Below are 23,338 nucleotides of genomic sequence, written 5' to 3' on the forward strand. Positions count from 1 at the left end.
GCAAATGGAGGAATTGGAGCAGTCAGTAAGAGGAGGCCAAAAGCAAGACATTTTTCAGGCAAGCTACGTGTCAGCAGGGGAAGGTGGGGCAAAATAATTTGAAATCCATGATTGGTTCATTTTAATGAAGGCTAGATCATCAACATTTCGGGTAGCCAGACGTGTCCTTTTTTTGGTCAGTATTGAACCAGCAGCACTGAAGACTCTTTCTGATAGCACACTAGCAGCAGGGAAAGCTAGCTCCTGTAATGCATATTCTGCCAATTCAGGCCAGGTGTCTATTTTAGATGCCCAGTACTCAAAGGGGAATGACCTGTGAGGGAGAACATCGATAAGGAAGGAAACGTAGTTCATAACCATACTGGAGAAATGCTGTCTCCTGTCACTTTGAATCGATGCAGCAGTACCTGTTGTGTCAGCGGTCATTGCAACATCACTCCACAACCTGGTCATAAGACCCCTCTGTCCAACACCACTTCGGATTTGTGCACCTCTAACAGCTCTGCCATGTTGCCCCTATGGCTCGTGTGAGAACCATCACTGCCGGTGAGTGCTGGAAATGCCTGAACCAAACGGTCTACAAGAGTTGCATGTTTGGTAGTCAATATTTGCTCAAGGTTTTCATGTGGCATGATATTTTGTAATTTTCCATTATATCGTGGATCCAGGAGGCAGGCCAACCAGTAATTGTCATTGGTCATCATTTTGATAATGCGGGGGTCCCTTTTTAGAATACGCAAGGCATACTCAGCCATGTGGGCCAATGTTCCAGGTGTCAATTCACTGCTTGTGCTGAGTTGAGGAGCACCTTCTTGCAAATCAACATCACTTGTGTCCCGCAAAAACCCTGTACCTGACCTTGCAACACCACCAGTTTCTATTGCCCCCTGAGAAGCATCCTCCTCCCATAAATATTCATCCCCATCCTCCTCCTCCTCTTCATCCGCCACCTCGTCCAGGAGAGTTCCCTGAGCAGACAATGGCTGACTGTCATCAAGGCTTCCCTCCTCCTCGGCTGCAGACGCCTGCTCCTTAATGTGCATCAAACTTTGCATCAGCAGACACATTAGTGGGATGCTCATGCTTATGATGGCGTAATCTGCACTTACCAGCCATGGGCATTCCTCAAAACACTGAAGGACTTGACAGAGGTCTTGTAGCTTCGACCACTGCACACCAGACAACTCCGTGTCTGCCATCCAACTGCCTGCCCGTGTATGTGTATCCTCCCACAAATTAATTACAGCACGCCTCTGTTCGCACAGCCTCTGAACCATGTGCAGTGTGGAGTTCCACCTTGCTGCAACGTAGATTATTAGGCGGTGCTGGGGAAGATTCAGCGATTGCTGATGGTTCTGCATACAGCTGGAGTGTACGGGCGACCAGCAGATGTGCAAGCAAAGTCTTTGCACCTTCAGGAACAGGGCTGGTAACTCCGGATAATTTTTGAGGAAGCACTGCACCACCAGGTTCAAGGTGTGAGCCAGGCAAGGTATGTGTTTCAGTTCTGAAAGGGCTATGGCAGCCATAAAATTCCTTCCGTTATCACTGAGTACCTTGCCTGCCTCAAGATGTACACTGCCCAGCCATGACTGCATTTGTTGCTGCAAGTACTCAGCCAGTACTTCCGCGGTGTGTCTGTTGTCACCCAAACACTTCATTTGTAACACAGCCTGCTGACACTTACCACTAGCTGTTCGATAATGGGACACCTCGTGTGCAACACTGGCAGCTGCGGATGGAGTGGTTGTGCTACTGTGCTCTGTGGACGAGCTTTCACTTCTGTAGGAGGAGGAGGAGGGGTGGCGAATGCCTACAGCCAACTGTTTCCTAGACCGTGAGCTAGGCAGAACTGTCCCACTATGACTGTCCCCTGTGGACCCTGCATCCACCACATTAACCCAGTGGGAAATGATGGACACGTAACGTCCCTGGCCATGATTACTGGTCCATGCATCTGTTGTGAGGTGCACCTTTCCACTAACTGATTGCCTCAGTGCATGGACAATGCGGTCTTTGACATGCTGGTGGAGGGCTGGGATGGATTTTCTCGCAAAGAAGTGTCGACTTTGTAGGTCATTGCATGGTACTGTGTAGGCCATCAGGTCTTTGAAAGCTTCTTTTTCAACCAACTGGTAGGGCATCATCTCTAACGAGATTAGTCTAGCAATATGGGCTTCCAAACCCTGTGTACGCGGATGAGAATTTGAGTACTTTCTTTTCCTAACGAGAGTCTCTTGTAGGGTGAGCTGGACTGGAGAGCTGCATATTGTGGAAATAGCAGTGGTGGTGGACATGGTGGATTGAGAGAGGGTTGGTGATGGTATTCTTGATGTTGGCCTACATACAGTGTTTCCTACCAATAACCTTGTGATTTCCTGACTGCTTTGGCTTTGTGACGATGCCTCCACATTTGCTGCTGGTTGTGTCCTAACCGGTGGGCTTACAGTGAGGGAAGCAATGTAGCGTTACCTTCATTCTGAGCAGGTGCATCAACGGTACGGGATGTTTGTTAGTTAGTCCAGGCTTGCAAGTGCATGCTGGTTAAATTTTGAAGATTCTTCCCTCTGCTAAAGGTCTTTGAGCATTTCTTACAGATAACTTTGCACTGATCATTCGGATCTTGGTTAAAAAATTGCCACACTACACTCTTCCTACTATCGAATACCTTTTTAGGCATTGCACGCTGTGCTACTTTCACCGGATGGCCATGCTGTCCTAAAACGATGTAGATGGCTGCTGCGGATCATCCACCTCCGCTTCTGAGATACTGGGTCGACAACTGGGTCATATATCACCTCCTCTTCAATGTCATGTGCACCTTCCTCTGTGTCACCGTGTAAGGTGCTATAGCGTTCGGCACGGGGCACCATAGTCTCATCAGGGTCAGATTCTGGCTCAGTACACTGCGAGGGCAATGTAGTGATCTGTGTCAATGGAAAAGCATAATAATCTAGCTGTGGCTGTGCATCAGTGCACTCTTTGTCCGATTCATCTTGTAATGGGCAGTTAACAATTTCTCTTTCTAACCCAGGCACGGTATGTGTAAAGAGCTCCATGGAGTAACCTGTAGTGTCGCCTGACGCATCCTTCACTTTCGGTTTGGGTGAAGGACACAAGGAAACGTCTTGTTCCTGACCGGGAGCATCCCCTGATGACTCGCTGCTTTTATATTTTGAACTTTCTGAAGAGGAGGCGAAAGAGCTAGAGGCTGAGTCAGCAAGGAAAGCCAAAAATTTTCCTGCTACTCCAGCTTTAAAAGCGGTTTTCCTACTCCAAGATAAGGGAGCCCTCGAGGCCTTGTGTAGCCAGATGATGATGCTGGCTCAACACTTCCAGCCTTAGGTGCTATTTTGCTTTTCCCACTACCACCAGATGCTCCACCACCACCACCACCATCAGTACCAGCTGGCAACGACCGCCCACGGCCTCTTCCACCAGACTTCGTCATTTTTGGGAAAATCTAACCAAAATAACAACCGTTATATGGTACTGTAAAACAAGGTAGAAGGTGTATATAAACTTGTTGAGAATTTAAATCTCCATTTTTTGGGGGGGAGACTGCACCAAAACTCAGGCCCAGTGTATAACACCACACAATGTAAGTGGCAGAACGTGACTGGCTAATATACGACATACTAACAGAACTGACTTATATCCACTTTGTGACAATTTGAATCTCCCTTTTTTGGGGGGGAGACTGCACCAAAACTCAGGGCCAGTGTATAATACAACACAATGTAAGTGGCAGAACGTGGCTGGCTGATATACGACAAACTAACAGACCTGACGTATATCCACTTTGTGACAATTTGAATCTCCCTTTTTTTGGGGGGAGACTGCACTAAAACTTAGGCAGCCCAGTGTATAACACAACACAATGTAAGTGGCACAATGTGGCTGGCTGATATACGACAAACTAACAGAACTGACATATATCCACTTTGTTACAATTTGAATCTCCCTTTTTTGGGGGGAGACTGCACCAAAACTCAGGCCCAGCGTATAACACAACACAATGTAAGTGGCAGAACGTGGCTGGCTGATATACGACAAACTAACAGAACTGACGTATATCCACTTTGTGACAATTTGAATCTCCCTTTTTTTGGGGGGAGACGGCACCAAAACTCAGGCAGCCCAGTGTAAAACACAACACAATGTATGTAAGTGGCAGAAAGTGGCTGGAAGATATATGAAAAAATGGAAGGACTGTTGTACAATTTCAATCTCCCTACAATGATCTCAGGACAAGTATGGCAGCAATACAAAGGACTGCTGCACACAAAAGTGTGGACAAATAAGCAAGATAACTGTGCAGAAAGGAGCAACAGGATTTTTGCTTTTAAAAAAGCAGTTGGTTTGCACAGCAGCGTGCAAACAGCAATGCAGCTATCAGGGAGCCTTATAAGGCAGCCTAATAAGCTACAGAGCTGATGCACAAAAATATAGCTGTTATGGACCTGGTGGTTAGGTGCACCTGGAATGACCTGATGGTTAAACTAAAAAACAGGACAAGCTCTGGGAAGTGGGAACTCTGCTGACCGCAATCCTAATTCTATAACACACACACTAGAAATAGCTGTGGAGCGTACCTAACTCTCCCTAGACGCCTCTTCACAGCCTAAGAGCTAACTACCCCTAAAGATAGGAAAATAAGCCTTTCCTTGCCTCAGAGAAAATTCCCCAAAGGTAAAGGAAGCCCCCCACATATATTAACTGTGATTTAAGAGGAAAGTCACAAACACAGGGATGAAACAGGTTTCAGTAAAGGAGGTCAGACTTACTAAATAGACTGAGGATAGGAAAGGGATCTATGCGGTCAACACAAAAATCTACAAAAAGCCACGCAGAGTGTGCAAAAAGACCCCCGCACCGACTCACGGTGCGGAGGTGCCACTCTGCAACCCAGAGCTTCCAGCTAGCAAGGCAATATCATGTTAGCAAGCTGGACTAGAACTTAGCAAGTACTGAGAAATATATATTCAGTACACAATGAACAACAAATGAACTAGCAGGGACTTAGCTTCTGCTGGAGTAGACAGGTCATCAGAAAGATCTGAGAGAGATCTGAACCAGTGCAGATACATTGACAGCTGGCATGGAGTAACGATCTGAGTGGAGTTAAATAGAGAAACCAGCCTAGCCGCAAATGAAGGCAGCTGAGGAAGGAACCTCAGAACCAGCAGTTCCACTCACAGCCACCAGAGGGAGTCCACGGACAGAACTCGCCGAAGTACCATTCATGACCACAGGAGGGAGTTCGAGAACGGAATTCACAACAGTACCCCCCCCTTGAGGAGGGGTCACCGAACACTCACCAGAGCCCCCGGGCCGATCAGGACGAGCCAAATGAAAGGCACGAACCAACTCGGCCGCATGGACATCGGAGGCAAAAACCCAGGAATTATCCTCCTGACCATAGCCCTTCCATTTGACCAGGTACTGAAGTTTCCGTCTCGAAATACGAGAATCCAAAATCTTCTCCACCACATACTCCAACTCCCCCTTGACCAACACCGGAGCAGGAGGGTCAACGGAGGGAACCATAAGCGCCACATATCTCCGCAACAACGACCTATGGAACACATTATGGATGGCAAAAGAAGCTGGAAGGGCCAAACGAAACGACACAGGATTGAGAATTTCAGAAATCTTATAAGGACCAATGAAACGAGGCTTAAACTTAGGAGAAGAAACCTTCATAGGGACATGACGAGACAACAACCAAACCAAATCCCCAACACGAAGTCGGGGACCAACACAGCGACGGCGGTTGGCGAAATGTTGAGCCTTCTCCTGGGACAATGTCAAATTGTCCACTACATGAGTCCAAATTTGCTGTAACCTGTCCACCACAGAATCCACACCAGGACAGTCCGAAGGCTCAACCTGCCCTGAAGAAAAACGAGGATGAAAACCAGAATTACAAAAAAAAGGCGGAACCAAAGTAGCCGAACTGGCCTGATTATTAAGGGCGAACTCAGCCAATGGCAAGAAGGTCACCAAGTCATCCTGATCAGCAGAAACAAAGCATCTCAGATAGGTCTCCAAAGTCTGATTAGTTCGTTCGGTTTGGCCATTTGTCTCAGGATGGAAAGCCAAAGAGAAAGACAAATCAATGCCCATCTTAGCACAAAAGGAACGCCAAAACATTGAAACAAACTGGGAACCTCTGTCCGACACGATGTTCTCCGGAATGCCATGCAAACGAACCACATGCTGGAAAAATAGTGGAACCAAATCAGAGGAGGAAGGCAATTTAGGCAAGGGTACCAAATGGACCATCTTAGAGAAGCGATCACAAACCACCCAGATGACCGACATCCTTTGAGAGACAGGGAGATCTGAAAAAAAATCTATGGAAACATGCGTCCAAGGCCTTTTCGGAACTGGCAAGGGCAAAAGTAACCCACTGGCACGAGAACAGCAGGGCTTGGCCCGAGCACAAGTCCCACAGGACTGCACAAAAGAACGCACATCCCGTGACAAGGAAGGCCACCAAAAGGTCCTAGCCACCAAATCTCTGGTGCCAAAAATCCCAGGATGACCAGCCAACACCGAACAATGAATCTCAGAGATAACTCTACTAGTCCATCTATCAGGGACAAACAGTTTCTCTGCTGGACAACGGTCAGGTCTATCAGCCTGAAACTCCTGCAGCACCCGCCGCAAATCAGGTGAGATGGCAGACAGAATTACCCCCTCTTTGAGAATACCAGCCGGCTCAGGAACTCCCGGGGAATCAGGCACAAAACTCCTTGAAAGGGCATCGGCCTTCACATTCTTAGAACCCGGAAGGTATGAAACCACAAAATTGAAACGGGAGAAAAACAGCGACCATCGAGCCTGTCTAGGATTCAACCGCTTAGCAGACTCGAGATAAGTCAGATTCTTGTGATCTGTTAAGACCACTACGCGATGCTTGGCTCCCTCAAGCCAATGTCGCCACTCCTCGAACGCCCACTTCATAGCCAACAACTCCCGATTGCCAACATCATAATTATGCTCAGCAGGCGAAAACTTTCTAGAAAAGAAAGCACACGGCTTCATCACAGAGCCATCAGAACATCTGTGAGACAAAACAGCCCCTGCTCCAATCTCAGAAGCATCAACCTCGACCTGAAAAGGGAGCGAAACATCTGGCTGACACAACACAGGGGCTGAAGAGAAACGACGTTTCAACTCCCGAAAAGCCTCAACGGCCGCAGAGGACCGATTCACCACATCAGCACCTTTCTTGGTCAAATCAGTCAACGGTTTAACAACACTAGAAAAATTAGCGATGAAGCGACGGTAAAAATTAGCAAAGCCCAGGATTTTCTGAAGGCTCTTCACAGATGTAGGCTGATTCCAATCATAAATGGCCTGAACTTTAACAGGATACATCTCGATAGTAGAAGGGGAAAAAATGAAGCCCAAAAAGGAAACCTTCTGAACTCCGAAGAGACAATTAGACCCCTTCACAAACAAAGAATTAGCACGAAGGACCTGGAACACCATTCTGACCTGCTTCACATGAGACTCCCAATCATCCGAAAAGACCAAAATATCATCCAAATATACAATAATGAATCTATCCAAATACTTTCGGAAGATGTCATGCATAAAGGACTGAAACACAGATGGAGCATTAGAAAGCCCAAATGGCATCACCAGGTACTCAAAATGGCCCTCGGGCGTATTAAATGCTGCTTTCCATTCATCGCCCTGTTTAATACGCACAAGATTATACGCCCCTCGAAGATCTATCTTGGTGAACCAACTAGCCCCTTTAATCCGAGCAAACAAACCAGACAGTAGAGGCAAAGGGTACTGAAATTTGACCGTGATTTTATTGAGAAGGCGGTAATCTATACAAGGTCTCAGAGAACCATCCTTCTTGGCCACAAAAAAGAACCCTGCTCCCAACGGTGACGACGACGGGCGAATATGCCCTTTCTCCAAGGACTCCTTTATATAACTCCGCATAGCGGCGTGTTCCGGCACAGATAAATTGAAAAGCCGTCCCTTAGGAAATTTACTACCAGGAATCAAATTAATAGCACAATCACAATCCCTATCAGGAGGTAGGGCACTGGATTTGGGCTCATCAAATACATCTCGGTAATCCGACAAAAACTCAGGGACTTCAGAAGGAGTAGAAGGAGAAATTGACAACAACGGAACGTCACCATGTACCCCTTGACAACCCCAACTGGACACAGACATTGATTTCCAATCCAATACTGGATTATGGACCTGTAGCCATGGCAAACCCAACACGACCACATCATGCAAATTAGGCAACACCAAAAAGTGAATATCTTCCTGATGTGCAGGAGCCATGCACATGGTCAACTGAGTTCAGTACTGAGGTTTATTCTTGGCCAAAGGCGTAGCATCAATTCCCCTTAATGGAATAGGATACTGCAAGGGCTCCAAGAAAAAACCACAGCGCCTGGCAAACTCCAAGTCCATCAAATTCAGGGCAGCGCCTGAGTCCACAAATGCCATAACAGAGTAGGAAGACAAAGAGCAAATCAGAGTAACGGACAAAAGAAATTTAGGCTGTACAGTACCAATGGTTGAACATAAAGATCCATAGAGCAACTATTAAGGTGCATATTGAATCAAGAAGTGTTAGGCTTTTAAAACTTTATAACTTTATTAATATACAAAAACTACACACAATAAAACACAAAGTAAAACAATGCCTCATCAACTTGAAAAAAAAATTTTGAAAATTTTTTTTAAAAATAGTATGGCAGAAAAAGGCAGAAAAATGCAGAAAAATTCAAAGGCTAGCAGGAGCAAAAGGTAATAATGAAATTTCTATAGTTAAATTTGATCTGACCCAATAGTTCAATATAGTATGGTTACATAGTTGGGTAAATACCGCTAGAATTTATCATGTCCTTTAATAGTATTTGATGTAATAGAAATATATTGCAACACCTTATCAGTACACTAATACCCGAGCTTTCAATATTATGAAGTTTAAAAGGTTCTTACAGGACAGCTGCAGTTACTCAATTTTGTAACATATAAAAATGGACTAACACAATAATTGTGCTCAACAACACAGTATTAAGTCAGAGCACTATGCATAGATTTCAGCAGTAGGTTTCTGAAAAACAAATGCAGACAAGCCGGCCTTTAAGTCACACAATGCAATGCAATCTCCATGTGCACCTGTAAGGCAGCAGCTAAATTCCTTTAGTATACATCATAACAACAACGAACACCAATGAATTCAAGGCGTCACTTAGCCAATGTAAAATAAGTCTTGCAAAGACAAGATCCGCTGCTAATCAGTACATAGCATATGCGAATGGAAAAAATAAACAACAACTACAAAAATACATATTACCTGGCAGTATAATGCGATGCTATGCTTCCTGCTGCCAGCCACGTGAGGCACACCAGTCTCTGCCAAACCCCGACACGTGTTTCGTGACAGCTTCCTCTTGGGGGCGTGTCAAACACGCCCCCAAGAGGAAGCTGTCGCGAAACACGTGTCGGGGTTTGGCAGAGACTGGTGTGCCTCACGTGGCTGGCAGCAGGAAGCATAGCATCGCATTATACTGCCAGGTAATATGTATTTTTGTAGTTGTTGTTTATTTTTTCCATTCGCATATGCTATGTACTGATTAGCAGTGGATCTTGTCTTTGCAAGACTTATTTTACATTGGCTAAGTGACGCCTTGAATTCATTGGTGTTCGTTGTTGTTATGATGTATACTAAAGGAATTTAGCTGCTGCCTTACAGGTGCACATGGAGATTGCATTGCATTGTGTGACTTAAAGGCCGGCTTGTCTGCATTTGTGTTTCAGAAACCTACTGCTGAAATCTATGCATAGTGCTCTGACTTAATACTGTGTTGTTGAGCACAATTATTGTGTTAGTCCATTTTTATATGTTACAAAATTGAGTAACTGCAGCTGTCCTGTAAGAACCTTTTAAACTTCATAATATTGAAAGCTCGGGTATTAGTGTACCGATAAGGTGTTGCAATATATTTCTATTACATCAAATATTATTAAAGGACATGATAAATTCTAGCGGTATTTACCCAACTATGTAACCATACTATATTGAACTATTGGGTCAGATCAAATTTAACTATAGAAATTTCATTATTACCGTTTGCTCCTGCTAGCCTTTGAATTTTTCTGCCTTTTTCTGCCTTTTTCTGCCATAATATTTTTAAAAAAAATTTCAAAATTTTTTTTTCAAGTTGATGAGGCATTGTTTTACTTTGTGTTTTATTGTGTGTAGTTTTTGTATATTAATAAAGTTATAACGTTTTAAAAGCCTAACACTTCTTGATTCAATATGCACCTTAATAGTTGCTCTATGGATCTTTATGTTCAACAGTTGATTGGAGTGTAGCCCATCCCTTGGCTTGGTGAGATGGGTTTGGGTCATATGTTTACATACAGTACCAATGGTGACAGACCTAGCGAACCGCTTAGTGCGCTTAGGACAATCAGAGATAGCATGAGTGGAGTCACCACAGTAAAAACACAGCCCATTCTGACGTCTGTGTTCTTGCCGTTCAGCTCTGGTCAAAGTCCTATCACATTGCATAGGCTCAAGCCTCTGCTCAGAGGATACCGCCAAATGGCGCACAACCTTGCGTTCACGCAAGCGCCGATCGATCTGAATGGCCAAGGACATTGATTCATTCAGACCAGCAGGCGTGGGAAACCCCACCATAACATCCTTAAGGGCTTCAGAAAGACCTTTTCTGAAAATTGCTGCAAGGGCACACTCATTCCATTGAGTAAGCACAGACCACTTTCTAAACTTCTGGCAATATACCTCCGCTTCATCCTGACCCTGACACAAAGCCAGCAAGATTTTCTCAGCCTGATCCACAGAGTTAGGTTCGTCATAAAGCAATCCAAGCGCCAGAAAAAACGCATCTACATTAAGCAATGCAGGATCTCCTGGCGCAAGGGAGAATGCCCAGTCTTGAGGGTCGCCACGTAACAAAGAAATAATGATTTTTACTTGCTGAATGGGGTCACCAGAGGAGCGGGGTTTCAAAGCAAGAAACAGTCTACAATTATTTTTGAAATTCAGAAATTTAGATCTATCCCCAGAAAACAAATCAGGAATTGGAATTCTAGGCTCTAACATAGGATTCTGAACTACATAATCTTGAATGTTTTGTACCCTTGCAGTGAGTTGATCAACACAAGAGGACAGACCTTGAATGTCCATATCTACACCTGAGTCCTGAACCACCCAGAGGTTAAGGGGAAAAGAAAGACAAAACACACTGGAAAGAAAAAAAAATGGTCTCAGAACTTCTCTTATCCCTCTATTGAGATGCATTAACACTTTGTGGTCCAGCTGTACTGTTATGGACCTGGTGGTTAGGTGCACCTGGAATGACCTGATGGTTAAACTAAAAAACAGGACAAGCTCTGGGAAGTGGGAACTCTGCTGACCGCAATCCTAATTCTATAACACACACACTAGAAATAGCTGTGGAGCGTACCTAACTCTCCCTAGACGCCTCTTCACAGCCTAAGAGCTAACTACCCTTAAAGATAGGAAAATAAGCCTTTCCTTGCCTCAGAGAAAATTCCCCAAAGGTAAAGGAAGCCACCCACATATATTAACTGTGAGTTAAGAGGAAATTCACAAACACAGGGATGAAACAGGTTTCAGCAAAGGAGGCCAGACTTACTAAATAGACTGAGGATAGGAAAGGGATCTATGCGGTCAACACAAAAATCTACAAAAAGCCACGCAGAGTGTGCAAAAAGACCCCCGCACCGACTCACGCCACTACATGCCACTCTGCAACCCAGAGCTTCCAGCTAGCAAGGCAATATCATGTTAGCAAGCTGGACTAGAACTTAGCAAGTACTAAGAAATATATATTCAGTACACAATGAACAACAAATGAACTAGCAGGGACTTAGCTTCTGCTGGAGTAGACAGGTCATCAGAAAGATCCGAGAGAGATCTGAACCAGTGCAGATACATTGACAGCTGGCATGGAGTAACGATCTGAGTGGAGTTAAATAGAGAAACCAGCCTAGCCGCAAATGAAGGCAGCTGAGGAAGGAACCTCAGAACCAGCAGTTCCACTCACAGCCACCAGAGGGAGTCCACGGACAGAACTCGCCGAAGTACCATTCATGACCACAGGAGGGAGTTCGAGAACGGAATTCACAACATATAGCCTCCACAGTCCCTGCAAAAAAAGGTGGTGTTGGACAGTGGAAATCGCTACAGCACAAGCGGTTTGGGGGTTAATCTTCCCTCCCTAACTATATCCCTTCTTCTGATGAAGCTGCAGCAATCTCTCCCTATGCTACGATCGGCAGAAGTAAGATGGCAGTCGGCGTGCATGCCCCTTTATACCCCCTGTGACGCCGCAGAAAGCAAGCCAATCAGTTTCATGCCCTTCTCTAAGATGGTGGGGACCGAGACCTATGTCATCACGCTGCTCACACTCTGCGTCCTCCTTCATTAGCTGAAAAATGGCGCTGAACGCATCATATGAAATGCGACTTTGGCGCGAAGATCGCCGACCGCATGGCTGATCCCACACTAGGATCGGGTCGGGTTTCATGAAACCCGACTTTGCCGAAAGTCGGCGATTTTTGAATTTGTCCGATCCGTTTCGCTCAACCCTACTCACCACCTCTCGTGGCAGCCTGTTACACTCATTGATCATCCTAACTGTCAAAAAGTTTTTTCTAATATCTAGTCTGTGTCTCCTCCCAGTCAGTTTCATCCCATTGCTTATAGTCTTTTCTTGTGCAAATGAGAATAGAGATTACCCTTCTACAATGTGACAGCCCTTGAGATATTTGTAGACAGCTATTAAGTCTCCTGTCAGTCTTCTTTTTTGTAAGCTAAACATTCCCAAATCCTGTTATCTTTCCTCATAGGACATGGTTTGCAGACTGGTCACCATTCTTGTCACTCTTCTCTGAACTTGCTCCAGTTTGTTGATGTCTTTTTTAAAATGTGGTGCCCAAAACTGGACACAGTATTCCAGATGAGAACTGACCAAAGAGGAGTAGAGGGCAATAACGACTTCACGTGATCTAGACTGTATGCTTCTGTTAATACAACCCAGAATTGCATTTGCCTTTTTTGCTGCTGCATCACACTGTTGACTCATGTTTAGTTAATGATCTATTAGTACAGCTAAGTCTTCTTCACATGTGCTGTTGCATAGCCCTATTCCTCCCATTTTGTATATGCTTTTTTCATTTTTATTGCCCAGATGTAGTACTTTGTATTTTTCCTTGTTAAAGACCATTATGTTAGTTGCTGCCCACTGCTCCAGTTTATTTATATCTTTTTGAATCCTCTCTCTCTCTTCTATAGCATTAGCTATCCCTACTAGCTTTGTGCCATCAGCAAATTTAATCAGTGTACCCTCAATTGCTTCATCTAAATCATTTATAAACAATACAGGGCCCAGGACAGAACCTTGTGGTACCCCACTAGAGACACTCTTCCAACTGGATGTGCTGCCATTTACGATCACTCTTTGGGTCCCATCACTAAGCCAATTATGAATCCACCAAACAGTTGCCTTGTCATTCCATACTTAGTCATTTTTCCAAAAAGGGATGGTGTGAGATACTTTGTCAAATGTACTACATGCACAGCTGTGTCAAATGTACAGTTTGTACATCAAATGTACGTCAAATGTACATGCACAGCTTTGTCAAATGTACTACATGCTTTGCTGAGGTCAAGATATACTATATCTACAGAATTTCCCTGATCCCCCCAGTCAGTGATTCTGTCATAGAAGGAAATTAAGTTACTCTGACATGACTTTTTAGTTACAAACCTATGCTGACCCTGGTTAATCACTTCATTCTTATCCACGTACTTAGATACATGTTGTTTAATAATTTGTTCAAAGATCTTAACTGGTATAGAAGTCAGACTCACCAGCCTATAGTTCCCAGGGTCCACCTTCTTCCCCTTTTTGAAAATAGGAACAACATTTGCTCTTCTCCAGTCTTCTGGGACTTCTCCTGTTCTCCAAGAATTTTTACAGATTATGGAAGTGAAAGTACGCCGTCTGTCCGTCCTTTTTAGAAAGTCAGCTACGGCTTCGGCCTCCCTTGCTGAGCTTAAGTAGTGTTTGCAGCTTCCGGCTCACCGACTGGTGTGTGATGTCCCCAAATGTTGGAACTCTGCACTGCATATGTTGGAAAGGATTTGTGAGCAGAAGAGGGCAGTTGTTGACTACCAACATCAACAAGGCCGTTGATATAAAGTTCAGACTCCACACATAAGACCTCAGTAGTGGACATAGATGTCAGACAAATGTACCATCCTACAAAACTTTGAGGACTGAGCCAAGATGGTGAGTGATGATAACACCATAATTAGCATCATCATCCCACTTCTCTGCATTTTGAAAACCTCTCTGCTCACAGTTAAAGAGGATGCATTGCAGGCAGAGCATGAGGACATTGAGAAACGAACCATACAGGGGAATTACACTCAGCCCAGCCTCATGTCTTCCCAATTTGGATTGTAGGCAACGAGGAGGAGGAGGAAGAACAGGAGCTACTTTCATGGCTATAGACGGTACTACAAGCACAGCTGTCATACTGTCTGTTCAGCTGGGATGGCCTAAGGACAGGGAGGAGGAGGACAGCATGGTCAGTCATCCTGTTGGTGAGGACACGGAAGTCTTGCCTCTCAGCTGTCTGGCATGCATGGCTAGCTTTATGTTGCGCTGCATTTCACGTGACCCTCGCATTCTAAAAATTTTTGGTGACACTCACTACTGGATGGTGACACTTCTAGACCCATGCTACAAGGAGAACTTTCAATCTCTTCTGCCAGAGGCAGAGAGGTGTACTAAAATGTTGCAGTACCAGAGGGCCCTTGTAACGGAATTACTTAGAAAATTTCCATGTGAGAACGCTGGCTGCAGACGTCAGAGTTTGTTGTACAACCAAGGAGTCCAAGCAAGACAGACAGATGTACAATCCAGCTCAAGCAGGACGTTTGTACGATCTGCAAGGTACTCCCTCAGCATCTTCTCAAACATTGCACTTCTTATGACAGTATCCCTTGCCTCTGTGCTGGCACGATGGGGGGGTCTGAGAAACCTGTCCCAGAATTTTGCCATTGCTCCTCTGCCTGAGCTGGATTCTACTTCTGTCTCTCTCGCTTGGACTCCTTGGTTGTACAACAAACTCTGACATCTGCTGCCAGAGTTCTCAGATGGGAATTTTTTAAGTAATTCCGGTACAAGGGTCTTCTGTTAATGCATCATTTTAGTACACCCGTCTACCTCTGGAAGAAGAGATTGAAAGTTCTCCTTATAATGTGGGTCTAGAAGTGTCACCAACCAGTAATGAGTGTCACTGAAAATTCTAATAATGCGAGGGTCACGGGAAACGCAGTGCAACATAAAGTCAGCTATGCATGCCAGACTGCTAACAGGCAAGACTTCCGTGTCCTCACCAACAGGATGACTACCCATGCTCTCCTTCTCCCCATCCTCATCCTACTCCTCTCTGTCCTCAGGCCATCCCTGCTTAACAGATGGAATGACAGCTGTGCATGTAGTACCATCTATAGCATATGAAAGTAGCTCCTGTTCTTCCTCCTCCTCCTCATTGTCTACCAATCCACATTGGGGCGATATGAGGCTGGCCTGAGTGTAGTCACCCTTTATGGTTCCTTGCTCCATGCCCTTGTGCACTGCCTGCTATGCATCCTCTTTAATTGTGAGCAGAGAGGTTTTCAGAATGTAGAGAAGTGGGATTGTGTTGCAAATTATGGCATCATCGACGCTCACCATCTTGGTGCAGTCTTCAAAGTTTTGTAGGATGGTACATATGTCTGACATCCATGTCCACTCCTGAGGTCTTATGTGTGCAATCTGAAATTAATATCGATGGCCTTGTTGATGTTGGTAGTCAACAACTGCCCTCTTCTGCTCACAAATCATTTCCAACATATGCAGTGTAGAGTTCCAATGCGTGGGGACATCACACACAAGTCGGTGAGCCGGAAGCTGCAAACGCTGCTGAAGCACGGCAAGCGTGGCTGAAGCTGTAGCTGACTTTCCAAAATTGGCAGACAGACGGCGTACTTGCCGCTATGCTGAGGCAGTGCTGCAGTGCTTCCAGATTCTGACTGATGTGTTCATTTCAGAGATGTAGGATGAAGAGGAGGAGGAGGAGGTGCAGGAGCTGTAGACTGTGGGGGCAACCCTGTTTGAGGTAGGGCCCGCAATCCTCGGCGTGGGGGGATGTGTCCCCTCCCATTGTCTGACTGGGTACCAGCTTCCACTATGTTAACCCAGTGTGACGTCACCGAGATGTACCGTCCCTGCCCAAAATCACTTGTCCACGTGTCCGTGGTTAGGTGGACTTTCCCAGTAACAGCATTGTTGAGGGCACGGGTAATGTTGTGGGGCACATGCTGGTGTAATGCCAGTACGGCACACCGGGAGAAAAAGTGGCGACTGGGTACTGAATACCTTGTGAAGGCCGCTGCCATCAGGTTGCGGAAAGCTTCCATCTCAACGAGCCTAAAAGGCAACATATCGAAAGCAAGCAGACGAGAACTGTTAGAATTTAGTATTGTGGCCTGTGGGGCATTGGCTGGGTATTTCTGCTTGTGGTCCAATTACTGGGTATAGACAACTGAAGGCTTTTCTGGGACAAGGACGTGGACGGGCTTGATGATGGTGCTGGTTGACTGTAGGCAGAACAGGTGCAGGGCCTGAGGCATCTTCACAGGCACAGTGAACTGGGGATTGGCTTCTACACAAAACAGTGGAATAAGCAGTGGTGTCACCTGCAGACAGTGTTCCTGGAACCTGGGGTTCAGCCCTCAAAATGGGTGCTTTGCTGCCATGTGTCTATTCATGCTGGTGGTTGTCAGGCTGGTCGTTTTGCTACCCCTGCTTATGCGGGCGTGGCAGGTGCTGCAAATGGCCTGTTTGGGGTTATTGGCAGAGTCTTTAAAAAATAACCAGACTCGGGAAAATCTAACAGTTGGAATGGCAACTTCCATCATCCTCATGTTGACGTTATGGGGAACGGATGCATGCCTTCTGTCTGTGGCCACCACACTGCTTCTTCCTACTTGTTGGGGTGATATGCCTCCTTCCCCATGTGTGCTGCTTTCATCGCTCTGCATATCCTTCTGCCTTGTTGGGTCAGTCACTATGTCATCCACCACCTCGTCTTCCAAATCTGCACCCTGCTCCTCTTCCTGACTTTCTGGCAATTGTATCTCATCATCGTCCAACTCTTATGACACTTTACCACCATCGCCTTTGTGTGTCTGTGGCTATTCAAATCTTTGGGTATCGCTACATGCGATCTTACCTGGCCCCACTTCAGGTTGAACCTCCGAGAGTCCAGAATCTTTAAAGGGAAAACTGAACAGCTCTTCGGAGTGTCCAAGTGTGGGATCAGTTGTCTCAGGGCACTCGGCATAGTGGGAGGAAGGAGGATCAGGGTGAGGAATATCTGGTCCACGCTTATGGCTACTCAGACTTTACCGTGTGGAAGACATGGTGGTGATGGTGGCTAAGTGACTAGAAGCATTATCCACTATCCAACCAACAACCGTTTCATTCTGCTCTGGCTTCAATAGTGATGTGCTGTGGTCCCCTAGAAACTGGGACAGGAAGGTCAAGCACGAAGATGTGGGTCTTTGTTGTGGCCTGCTGTCAGCTTGGCCACGGCCTTTTCCTCCGCATGCACCATCAGTATCACATCCACTTCCCCGTCCCTTGCCTTGCCCACTTTTGAATGGACCACTGAAATATTTGAGAAGCTCAATACAAATGGATTTATTTGGAGAAAAATTATATTTGATCAGTATGCCTGAAAAGCAGGTTTTTGGAGACCACAGATACACCTAGCGTCTGACGGAGATAACAAAATATGTTGTTGGGTTTTTTTCAAAAATTTTTAAACAAAAAAATAATGAGTAGACCAAGGCAAGCAGACAAAAAAATAAAATGTATGCCTGGAAAGTGAAGATTTGGACACCACAGATATACCAGGTGTCTGACGGACATAACAGACTGTATAATGTTTTTTATGTTTTTTGATAATTTTTGAAAACACTAAATACTGAGTAGACCAAGGCTAGAAAACAGAACAATTCAACATACGCCTGCAAAGCGAGGATTTTGGCACCAAAGATACACCAGGCGTCTAACAGAGATAACAGACTTTATAAAAAAAAATTATGTTTTTTGGTAATTTTTGAAACACTAAATACTGAGTAGACCACGGCTAGCAGACAGAACAATGCAACGTATGCCTGTGAAGTGAAGATTTTGACACCACAGATACACAAGGCGTCTGACGGAGATAACAGACTGTTTACATTTTTTTAGGTTTTTTGCTAATTTTTAATAACACCAAATACTGAGTAGACCACAGCTAGCAGACAGAACAATGCAACGTATGCCTGCGAATTGAAGATTTTGACACCACAGATACACCAGACATCTGACGGAGATAACAGATTGTGTACATTTTGTTTAATGTTTTTTGGCAATTTTTGAAAAAGCTAAACACTGAGTAGACCAAGACTAGCAGACAGAAGAATGCAACATATGCCTGCGAAGTGAAGACTTTGACACCACAGATACAGCAGGCATCTGATGGACATAACAGACTGTATACATTTTTAAAGGTTTTTTGGTAATTTTTAAAAACACTTAATACTGAGTAGTAGGGTTGAGCAAAACGGGTCGGCAATTTTCAGAAGTCGTCTTCTGAATCTGGAATCGGAATTCCGATACCAATTCCCGATATGTTTAAGATATCGGGAATTGGTATCGGAATTCAGATTTAAGTGTAAAATAAAGAATTAAAATAAAAAATATCGCTATACTTACCATCTGACGGGCCCTGGTACTAACCGGGAACCTTCCTTCCTTAGAATCAGCCTTCCAGGACCTCGCGGTGACGTCACGGTGACGTCGCGGCTTGTGATTGGTCGCGCGGCCGCCCATGTGACCGCTCGCGCGACCAATCACAAGCCGCGACATCACCGTGACGTCACCGAGGGTCCTGGAAGGGCTGATTCTTAGGAAGGAAGGCTGCCGGAATGAATCAGGGCGTGTCCGAGGGTGAGTATATACCTAATAGGAATATACTCACCCTCGGCTTCGTTCCGGCAGCCTTCCTTCCTAAGAATCAGCCCTTTCAGGACCCTCGGTGACGTCACGGTGACGTCGCAGCTTGTGATTGGTCGCGCGAGCGGTCACATGGGCGGCCGCGCGACCAATCACAAGCCGCGACGTCACCGTGACGTCACCGCGAGGTCCTGGAAGGCTGATTCTAAGGAAGGAAGGTTCCCGGTTAGTACCAGGGCCCGTCAGATGGTAAGTATAGCGATATTTTTTATTTTAATTCTTTATTTTACACTTAAATATGGATCCCAGGGCCTGAAGGAGAGTTTCCGCTCCTTCAGACCCTGGGAACCATTGGAAACCCAATGCACTGCATTGGGTTTCGAGTTTCGGCCGACCCCGACCCCGACTTTTTTATAGGATCGGCCGATTTCACTCGACCCGACTTTTGAAAAAGTCGGGTTTCGTGAAACCTGACCCGATCCTATAAAAGTAAAGGTCGCTCAACCCTACTGAGTAGACCAATCCTAGACATAACAATGTAACGCATGCTTGAGAAGTGAAGATTTTGACACCACAGATACAGCAGGCGTCTGACGGAGAAAGCAGACTATAAGTGATGAGCGAGCACTAAAATGCTCGGGTGCTCGTTGCTCGGGTGAGCATTTTGGAATACTCGGGTATTCGACCCGAGCAACGAGCCCAATGTAAAACTATGGGAAACCCTAGTATTTTTACCGCGACCCCCCCGGGGGTTCTGTTAAGGTCTAAAAATGTCTGAAAATGATGGAAACACTGCACAAATGACATAAGAACATCATGGGGATCGCCCCTGGAGATATTTCTGACTCCTAGGACACAGCTGTAAGCAATGTTGTCAGAGTTTTGGCGGTGCACCCAAAAACCCAAACCCAAACAAAACTGAAACCAAAATCGATTTTGCTGGGAAATATGTTAAGGTACATCCTTTCCAGGCTAATGACTTGTATATAAGGCAAAATAATATACTCCAGACCAAAATGTTCCTCCTCCACTTGGGCTATGTTCATACGCAGCGTTTTTGATGCGTTTTTCAACTTTAACATTGCTTTCAACCAATACAAATGCATTCGCTGAGAAATTTCATTGTAACATTTGACAACCCTAGCTGGCCATGTGGTGTGTGACACATAAGCAGACACATATTGTTTCATTTCTGAAGGAGGGACTCTTAAAGTCACAAAGCCTATTTTTAGAGGGGCATCAGGCGGCATTAATATTCTTAAAGGGAAATTATTAAACAGTGGGTCTCTTATGCTGTTATTGCCTATGAAGTGAGTGGCTGGGCTGCGAACAATTACAACGCACACCAATACCGCTTTCACGAGAGGTGAGAGGCCACAGAAAAAACCCACTTCACATTCTTCAGTTGGTCCTGCCATATTGTTTTTTTATGTATTACCTGTAAAGCCTGCCCTGCTACCAAGTCATGTGCATCCCAATAAGCCTTTGAACCAGGTATTGGATGGCCACAGGAAAACTCACTTCATATTCTTCAGTTTGTCCTGCCATACTGTTTCCTTAAGCATTGAATTCAAGAGCCACCTTGACCCAAATTTGCACGCACCCCAATCCCCCTTGGAAGAAACATGGAGGAGGGCCTCATAAAAAAAACTTTCCCATTACAAAGGAGAGGGTCTCCTAGACTCATAATGCCCATACACTAAGTGTATGGGCTGACAAACATTTCCCCATGGGGGGGTAAATATTTTAAAAATATCCTATGGGCATCATAGACACCTTTGCCAAAAAAAATGACTGTCTGTAGCAGCACGGAACACGTGATCCCTGGTGATCTGGTGGTGGAAAATGATGAGAGGTGGAGGAAGGACTCATTAAAAACAAGGCTCAATTTAAAGGAACAGGCCTCCTAGAATTGTTATGCCTATACACGCAGTGCATGGGCTGACAAACATTTCCCCAAGGGGGATACATTTTTTAAAAATATACTATGGGCATCATAGACACCCTTGCTAAAAAATGGACTGCTTGTAGCAGCACAGAAGACGTTAAGCCTGGTGATCTAGTGGTAGAGAATGAGGAGACATTGTTGAAGTCCTCATTAAAAACTAGGCCCAATGTAAAGGAGTGTGACTCCTAGACTTGTAATACCCATACACGCAGTGCATGGGCTGACAAATATTTCCCCAAAGGGGACACATTTTTTAAAAATATACTATGGGCATCATAGACACCCTTGCCAAAAAATGACTGTCTGTAGCAGCACAGAACACGTGAACCCTGGTAATCTAGTGGTGGAAAATTATGAGAGGTGGATGAAGTCCTTATTAAAAACGAGGCCCAATGTAAAGGAGTGTGTCTGCTAGGCTTGTAATTCCCATAATCGCAGTGCATGGGCTGACAAACATTTCCCCAAGGGGGATACATTTTTAAAAAATATACTATGGGCATCATAGATACCCTTGCCAAAACTTGGACTGCCTGTAGCGGCACAGAAGACGTTTAGCCTGGAGATCTAGTGGTGGAGAATGAGGCGACATAAAGATAAATCATAATGAAATCAAAAGAATAAATTAAAAATGTGAAAACAACGGTGAAAGTAAATAACAAAACGGATGGGTGAACACAGGTCCATAGATTTGAAGCTAGAATGCATCCAACAAGATAAGTTTGTCCCTAGCAACAGCTCAGAGACAGGGCAATAAATAAAAATATAATATAAAAGTCTTTGAATAATTTTCTATTGTAGAGGTATACACTACCTCAATGGAGGACTGTCCAGAGATAGAGAAAATGGAAAATATAAGAATAAATGGGAATGATAGATGTACATCTCTTTTTTATGACATTTCCCCATGAGATAAACATTTGTTTTGGTTTCCAATTAGTAATGGGAATCAGAAAAACACCCTGTTAAGGCTAGCGGAATGCACCAAATAATTAGAAAGATAGTGTAAGGTGCGTCTGCAGCTCGGTGTCCACCGTGCAGAGATGGGACCTGCTGCTAAGTAACAATGGACTAAATGGCGGTATAATATGGATTCACACACGGGTTAACTTCACCCAGTATGAAGAAAGCAAACCCTGTTGCGTCACAGGGCCACGGTACCGCACAAAGAGCGTAAGCAAGGAGTCACAGAACTCTACCCCAAGACTCGAGATAGAGTACAACTAGACCTCTTGTGCTCGACATCGCAACTGAGGTGTCAGAGTAAAATAAATATTAATTAAGATGCACGAGAGTGCATGTGGTGCCGCACTGGCGGACTCCACTAACCATCCAGACTTGGGTTAGGAAACCACTGTGATAGCGCACGGCGCCGCACTGGCGGTCACAGCAAAGAGACGCTGTTTCGTGTGTTCTAGTGCTGATAACAAGTCGGGTGCTAGATAGCAACCATCCACCCTTCACGAGCAGTCAAACACAAGGGAGGGGATAATTAAAGAGAAACATTCTCTCATCAACACACACATGTTCACAAGTGTACACTAGCGTATGGCCGAGCAGCCATGCGAACCTTTTATAGCGGCAGTGCTACAAGACCTTCCAGATGGTCCAATAGGAGCTGCAACAGGACCTGAGCATGTGACCCCCGACCTCCAATGGGAGATTGTTCCATGGGCATGCTCAGTATGGGAAAAGCAGGACCAGAAAGACCTGCTCGCTGCTGATCAGCGCTGGCCACAAAGGCAGAGCCTGGAAGTGCAGTAGTATCCAGTCGCCCAGTATCAGCCTGAGCTAGACGCTGGGACCGACGTCTCCTTTGAGCAGGCTCCACTGCGGCTGGAGAAGAATGGGAGAATGCAGCGGAGACGGTTCGAGATTCCCCCTGTGCAGCGGCGGGAACTCGACACCTAACATGGCTCCCTGTTGTGAACTCTGTTTTCAGGCTCCCTCTTGTGGTCACAGGTGGTATTGCGTGAGTTTTATTTTTGGGCTCCCCCTGGTGGCTTTGTTTGTTATCTTGCGGGTCTGTGGCTGGATCAGCTGCCTCGTTATTCTCTAGGGATGTTCCTATTTAGCTCTGCTTCACCTCCACTTGTTGCCGGCTGTCGATGTATTCAGTGCTATTCTGATTACTCCTGACTATCTTGGTTTTCTGTCTCTTCATGAGAAGCTAAGTTCTGTTTGATTATTTTTTGCTCATCTGTCTGCAATATGATTTCTGTTTATGATGAGTTTAGTCCAGCTTGCTAATATGTGATTTCTTGCTGCTGGTAAGCTCTGG

This window comes from Ranitomeya variabilis, chromosome 1, assembly GCF_051348905.1.
Source record: "Ranitomeya variabilis isolate aRanVar5 chromosome 1, aRanVar5.hap1, whole genome shotgun sequence".
NCBI lineage: Eukaryota > Metazoa > Chordata > Amphibia > Anura > Dendrobatidae > Ranitomeya > Ranitomeya variabilis.